Here is a 7112-nt window from a genome sequence, read left to right on the forward strand (position 1 = left end):
CGGTTAAAAAAAAATGCATTTAAAAGTTTAATAAAAATATTTTTATTTTATGTAATGGTTTTCCCATTTCATTTTTATTTAATCATTTTGTTATTACCAACATTTATTTGCTTAATTGTTATCCTGATTATTTTTATCTTAAAATAAATATGATTATTTTAATTTGTATTATCATTATAATTGTTTTAGCATGTAATATAATTATTGTAATGGGGATTTGGTATTGTTGTAGGAATCAGCTTTCCACAAAATAATGTCGTGGAAAAATCTAGGCAAAGCATAATAAAAATATTATATGAACAGAAAAGATAACTGAAATCTATATGAACACCCATAACAAAACGATAAAAACATTTAAAAAATTCAGATTAAACAAAAAAATGTAAACTAAAGTAACTTTGAAACTAATTATCTACTCAAAATAAAGGCTGATGTTAATGGTTACATAAAATTTGTTCTCAGCATATTTTCATTTTATTTTATTTTGCTTTGGAAGAAAATCTCTATGAAAGTTCAATTTCAGGGGAGACAGTTACCTTGACTGAAAAGAGCAATTTATTGAAGTTATTTCCCTTGTCTGTCAGACAATCTCCAACTTCCTGTTGGCAAGAAGTCTGTCAAATCCACATAGAATTGTATCGGCGTTTTTTTGCTTTTTCTTCATATTGACTTGTATTTTTGACTTGCTTATTGGATGCAAGGTAATCTTATCCTTCTCTCTGAAATGAAGATTGACTTCTTTCAAGAATAGGTAAGTTGATCAACTGAAGGAAAGATTTGGGAATTTGAATTTTTGATAGCTCGCGGCTTCGGCTTCCGAGTTTGATGGCAGAGAGAATTTCTCACACTTTCGATTTTTTTTTCGCCTAGAAGAACACTGTTCTATTCATTCATGTTTGTTTTGTCTGAAAGATGGATGAATGAACTAACTTTTCCAAAAACATAAAGTTGATTGATGCAGTGGTTTGTTTTTAAGGAGTTGTGGAAGAGTGAAAATACCATCCGAATCCCGATTCGCGGGTCGCTCACGGCACCATAAAAACTGAATTTTCGTTTATCATTTTATGTCTCATTGTCTGTTTCTTGGTGAACTTTGGTTGGTTCCTAATCTGGTCGAGTCATTGCGGCAGCAGTTGTCAGGAGCTTTAGTAGTAATACTAATAGGCTCTTCATATATCTGGTTTTTTTTTATTTGTATCTTTTTATTTTTCCACAGATGTTCAACTTTCAGTTCCGCATACTGACATAGACTCATAGTCATAGTGGAATATTCTGTGTCTGAGTCTCGGAAAAGAGAAAAATTACCCTTGTTCCCGAGGCATGCATAGACTAGAGAGGCAGGCAGAGGCTGTGTCAGCGTGTGCAGTGATAAAGTTGAAAAACAGATTTTTTTGAAATAAAAATAAAAAATACATCACAGAGAAAATAAATATACTAATTTAGTGAAATTGAGATGCTTATATTTAATAATTAATATTCCAGTTTTGATGTTTGCGTGTTACTGTTACTGTTAGGTTTGGGAATCAATGTGATCCTATTTAACTTCCAAGTATTTATTTTTTCAGAAAGCTTTGACTTGAGTATGACGGTGCTCACTGCTTGTTTGAACTGAAGGTGAAGAAAGCTGAGATGGACAGTGACCTTAACACCGCCACCGATGCCAGTAACGCAGACTGTCGTTCCGTCCCGGCAAGGTGAAGATGAACAGGTATGGCTCGATAGCAATGAGTGTCTCATTCAGAGTCATTGATAGTGACACTGACAGCGTCTTTTTGTTCTGTGACTTTGGCTTATTTTGTGTTTTATTCTTTTAGTTATAACCAGATGTGTCAAACAAATTCAGCTGATCTCTTTTACTGTTTTAGTGAAACAAATGTATTGTTTCCAGCAAAGGGAAAAAAAATCGGGTGGGGGCGGTTGGTCGATTTTATTTTTATATTTAAATTTTTATTTTATTTTAATAGTTTTATTGATGTTTGTTTTTAATTAACACAGGCATCTCATTGATGAGAAAGTGTGAACTGTGTCCGCGGGATGCCAGAGAAGAGTAACTTTTCATCCAAAGTCTGCAAAATTGAATTTAAAATTTAACCTTTTTGATGAATATTTTTGAATGAATACAAAAAGTTCTAGTGTTTGGAGGAAAAGTTAAGGTCAGTTCAACTTTAAACAATGATTTTTAGTGTGTGTTTGTTCTTCTGTCTAAAAAAAAAATAAAAAAAAATCTGCTTGAAGTAAATACACACACAAATTTTCATCTCCAACTGCTGAGTCCCTACATCTTTTTACCCCATCAAATGCCACTCTGTATGCCCCTTTAAAAATTGATTGCAATATATATATTCCTCATCTTCTCCTGAATTCAAAAATATAGAGATGTCACGTTTACTTTGAACATTTGCTCAGATTGTTTTTTAGTGCTGATGGTTTCTTTTCAGGCCGACAGATTGTCTAAAATATGTATTGCTTCATGTAAATGTCTTTTTGTTCTTCTTTTCTTCCATTCAGCGGACACAAGACTACGAGCAGAGCAGAGCGGCAAGATAAACATCAGTTCTTGCTGCTGGAGAAGGTTCTACAGGAGCAGATGGACCTGATGCGACTAATTTAGTAATTGGTCGCCAAAGAATCATGGTGGAGCCAGAGCCTGTGCTACTGTTCGATGGAGTCATCTTTTTACTGTTGAGTGTGGAAGATGTTGAAGGCACATGATGGATCTGTCGAAGGAGTGATCACTGGTAGGTGGCTTTGAATGCTATTGTTGAAGCAGACCAGTCATGCCTGTGCTATTTTCCCCAGATAACTGTAGCAAGATCTTGTGAGAGTGACATGTTATTGTTAGACGCTCTTTAGGCTTTAAATGTTACCTTGAGTGTGTGCTTTTTGGAGGATGCCAGATGTCATCACGGTTCACGGGTGTATCTTAACTGTTCATCAGTTCTCAGTCATGACCAGTTTCCCATTATCCTGGGAATTCATGCAAGGTTTATGCGTATTGGTCACATTTGTGAATTTAACCAACACATTTTGATGATAAAACTATGCTTATGGGTACGCACAATGATGGGCCTCTTTTTCTCATGTGGGGTGCGGAAAATGCATGCACCACTTTGTTTTCTGTGATCATTGCATCTGTGAGAAATAATGCAAATATTGCTCTGTGGCCAGAGCTGCCATCTGCTAGGTTTTCAGGGATGTAACAGAAATTGCTACGCTGTTTCCTCAAGTTCAAAATTGCAAGTGCTACACTCAAGCAAATAATCACAAACATGCAACAGTGCCTTCTTGTGAGTTCTGATTCTCACTTTGTGTAGGCATCGGATTATGGGTCAGAAAAAAATTGTCCACACTGAATAGTATCACGGTTGACGCTCTCTTCTAACTATGTTTGTGCTTTCCAAATGAAGATTTGTGAGATAGTATTGAATGATTGATGCAGGTCACCTGAGGTGTGTGATTACATTTTATGACAATGCTACACTCAATCACCATTTGCTCTTCTGAAAACTTTTTTTTTTAAAGCAAGTGCGATTATTGATTTTTTGTTCCAGGTGACAGTATGATGCTTCCAGATTGAATTGTTTGTATGTGAAGAAGAGCTGTCTGAATATTTGATTTTTGGAATTCAGTTGGCTTGTTTTGTTTGTTTCAGATCCATGACCATGAGCTCGGTGTGGTTGGTGGACATGAACTAAAGACGACTACTGATGCTGTGATGACGAAGGTGTTCCATAGGCTACACGGTTGCTGACAGGGGGCTCTGGGGGAGGGCAGGGAAAGAGACCATGGTGTACGCTGCGACTAAAAGCCATCGACAGTGAGTTGTTTTTCATAATTTGTAAAATCATCCTGGTCCTTTTAGGAAGAAGATAAAATCCATGTCTACAAAACAACAAGTTATTTCTGTCTCAAATTTTGTTCTTTGGAATCAATTTTAAATTTGCCATGTTTCACATGTGAATGATAGTTGTCAAAGCTTTTACGCTTAACATTAAATTGCTAGAAGCCAAGTTCCTGAGCTCATTTGTCAGTGTCATGCATTTTCGACTACATACGAAATAAGGATGTTAGCAAACGGTATGATGTCGTCACATATGCGTCTGCACGTCACAGTACATGTATTATGAATTTCCGAAGGCCCCCAAAGAAAAAGTCATAGTAAAGGTAACTTTAACCACTTGGCTGCCTTATGACGGGTATACCAGTCATGCGCTTGTGCAGCCGCAGCGCCTTAGGACGGGTAAACCCGTCTTCTCCGTTCCGGGATTTTCCAGAAATGCTACGTCACTGCTGACACACAAATAGCAGCCAATGGCTTGGTAGGATACCTCATTCTCATGAATAAACATAAATGGTGACGCGGTTTTGCGTTTGAAGGCTATTTTCGGCCTTGTCGACAGGGTATGGGAGAGAAATCTCGACTCGTCAAAATGGCTAACGGTAACTGTCGACCGGGCCCTAGTAGGGAAAAACAAAGCCGGACTGACGCTACAGGCGGTGCAAATGATTATGGATACTGACAGGGGAAGGGGGAGATCTTCTTTCGGACAATTCGTTGGAAACAGGTAGATGACAGTGATTATAATCCTTTCTTGGAGCGAGCAAAACAGCCACCTGTGTTTGATCCACAGGCACCGGAAGATGCGCCGGGCTGATTTTTCAAAAGTTCATATTTAAACATCATTATAAGCCAAACTAATTATCATTTCCATGATTAGACACTAAAAACAGATTCTTGGTTCAATTTCCTTTAAAAACAACATAGGTTTTACTTACCTACCTACTGCCAGTTTGAAGCTAGATTTTTGACTCACATGCGAAGCAAAAGTGAGTCTATGTACTCACCCGAGTCGTCCGTCCGTCCGTCCGTCCGTCCGGAAAACTTTAACGTTGGATATTTCTTGGACACTATTCAGTCTATCAGTACCAAATTTGGCAAGATGGTGTATGATGACAAGGCCCCAAAAAACATACATAGCATCTTGACCTTGCTTCAAGGTCAAGGTCGCAGGGGCCATAAATGTTGCCTAAAAAACAGCTATTTTTCACATTTTTCCCATTTTCTCTGAAGTTTTTGAGATTGAATACCTCACCTATATATGATATATAGGGCAAAGTAAGCCCCATCTTTTGATACCAGTTTGATTTACCTTGCTTCAAGGTCAAGGTCACAGGAGCTCTTCAAAGTTGGATTGTATACATATTTTGAAGTGACCTTGACCCTGAACTATGGAAGATAACTGTTTCAAACTTAAACATTATGTGGGGCACATGTTATGCTTTCATCATGAGACACATTTGGTCACATATGATCAAGGTCAAGGTCACTTTGACCCTTATGAAATGTGACCAAAATAAGGTAGTGAACCACTAAAAGTGACCATATCTCATGGTAGAAAGAGCCAATAAGCACCATTGTACTTCCTATGTCTTGAATTAACAGCTTTGTATTGCATGACCTTGGATGACCTTGACCTTGGGTCAAGGTCACATGTATTTTGGTAGGAAAAATGTGTAAAGCATGTGAGTCGTATGGGCTTTGCCCTTCTTGTTTTGTGAATTATTACACCCCAAACTCCAATATTCCCTGGCAGTCAGGAATGCACATACCCAAGTTTTGATTGGCAGCGAAAGGGTTAAAACAAATATTAGGGTAGGTATTTTTTTTTACTTCTCTTCTACAAGGATTACAATGTGTTGTAATTTCCTAACTCAAGTATAGTTGGTGTGTTGTAAAAGTGTATGGTGTGTATGCAAGTTTGTGTGTCTGTATGATTTTTAGCAAGTTTACAGGCGTCAGGAAATAAACTTGAGACTTTTCTCAAATCAGTGATAGTTGTTTGATGATCTAAGTTCATGTTATTTTTTGTTTTGTCATGCAGAGGCTGTTCCGTGAAGCTGTACGGGTGCCACAGGTCAAGACCTTGAAGACGGCCGTTCAAGACTGGTTTTTGGAAGCCTGTGATAAAAGAAAAAGACAACAGGCCATGGAAGAGCCTTCATGATTTGGTTTGCAGTAATTGAACTTTGTAATCTCTGTAGGCTTATTTACAATGCTAGTTGCAAAAATTTGATGAATGTAAGATTTGACTCGCCTGAGAAATTGCTAGTGAGTAATTGTATTTCACAGTTCAGGTCTGTGTGGCTGATGGGTAATGTACAGAAGAGTCTGGGGTTTTGTTGGACATTATTTAAGCTAAGCTTTAAACTTCACACTCTTCTACAGATGATGTTCAGACATGATGTACCCTTTTAGGTTGTGTCAGAACGACAGAAGACTAAACTGGAAGTGCTCAACTACCATTACTATATCAGTGGAGACGCATGGATGCATTTGAACTTTTCTTGTGGGTATCCCATACTAAAAATATAGAATACATGATTCTGGAAAAGCTGTTCAAGGGCACTTACACACTATATTCGATTTTTAATACACGACTCAAACCTTCAGGCTAAATTAAAATGAATAAAATACAAGTATAAAGAGTTCAGAAAAGAAGAAAACAAAAAGTGAACAAATAGAAAGAAAAGGTTTTAACAATTCCTTGTCATTTATGGGAGTCGAACGCAAACAACCTAGGCAGCTTGAAGGAGACAATGCATGATGCGGGTTTTTGTTGTTCTTTATTATTTTTTGGAGTTGAGTTGAGAATTTAGAAGCGAGACTAGAAATATACTTTTTTTTTGTTGCTGCTCTTAAAACCGTTATGATTGGATTTCTATAGATGTAAGTCTTGGTGCACCTGATAAAAATTTAGCCCTTGAATGCAGGCAGTGTAAGGTAAATGAGGCAAAGTTCTCTCCGAAACAGCAAAAAAAATGCATTTCAATTATATTGATCCTCGCCACCTTATTTTGTTTGCTGAGCAGCTGGCCGCTGGAGACTTGTCTATCATTTTGTGAGTAAGCTGCGTGTTTTACATCCATTTTGAGATGGCAAACCTATGTTTTACGCAGTCTGATAAGTTTTTTTTAATTTATGAGTTTTATGTCATGTTTTTTTTTTAAATTTATGAGTTTATGTCATGTTGGTGTGCTTATACATATCAGTGGAGAAGGGGCATTGAATAAGTGTTTCTTTTTGATATCATTGTTCTGAATTTTGACTATTA

General features: G+C 37.1%; 1 long non-coding RNA gene across 1 annotated transcript in view; it reads left to right on the forward strand.

The window, feature by feature from the left end:
• The first annotated feature begins 488 nt into the window (after positions 1-488).
• Positions 489-7112, forward strand: part of LOC138947380 (uncharacterized) — a 7881-nt gene continuing 1257 nt past the window's right edge. The window contains exons 1-5 of the long non-coding RNA XR_011449644.1: positions 489-751; positions 1566-1708; positions 2509-2738; positions 3653-3817; positions 5883-7112. The exon at positions 5883-7112 is cut by the window's right edge and continues 1257 nt beyond it. This is a non-coding gene — a long non-coding RNA (uncharacterized lncRNA). The remainder of the gene's footprint in view (positions 752-1565; positions 1709-2508; positions 2739-3652; positions 3818-5882) is intronic.

The sequence above is a fragment of the Littorina saxatilis genome, linkage group LG14 (assembly GCF_037325665.1).
Source record: "Littorina saxatilis isolate snail1 linkage group LG14, US_GU_Lsax_2.0, whole genome shotgun sequence".
Classification (NCBI taxonomy): Eukaryota; Metazoa; Mollusca; class Gastropoda; order Littorinimorpha; family Littorinidae; genus Littorina; species Littorina saxatilis.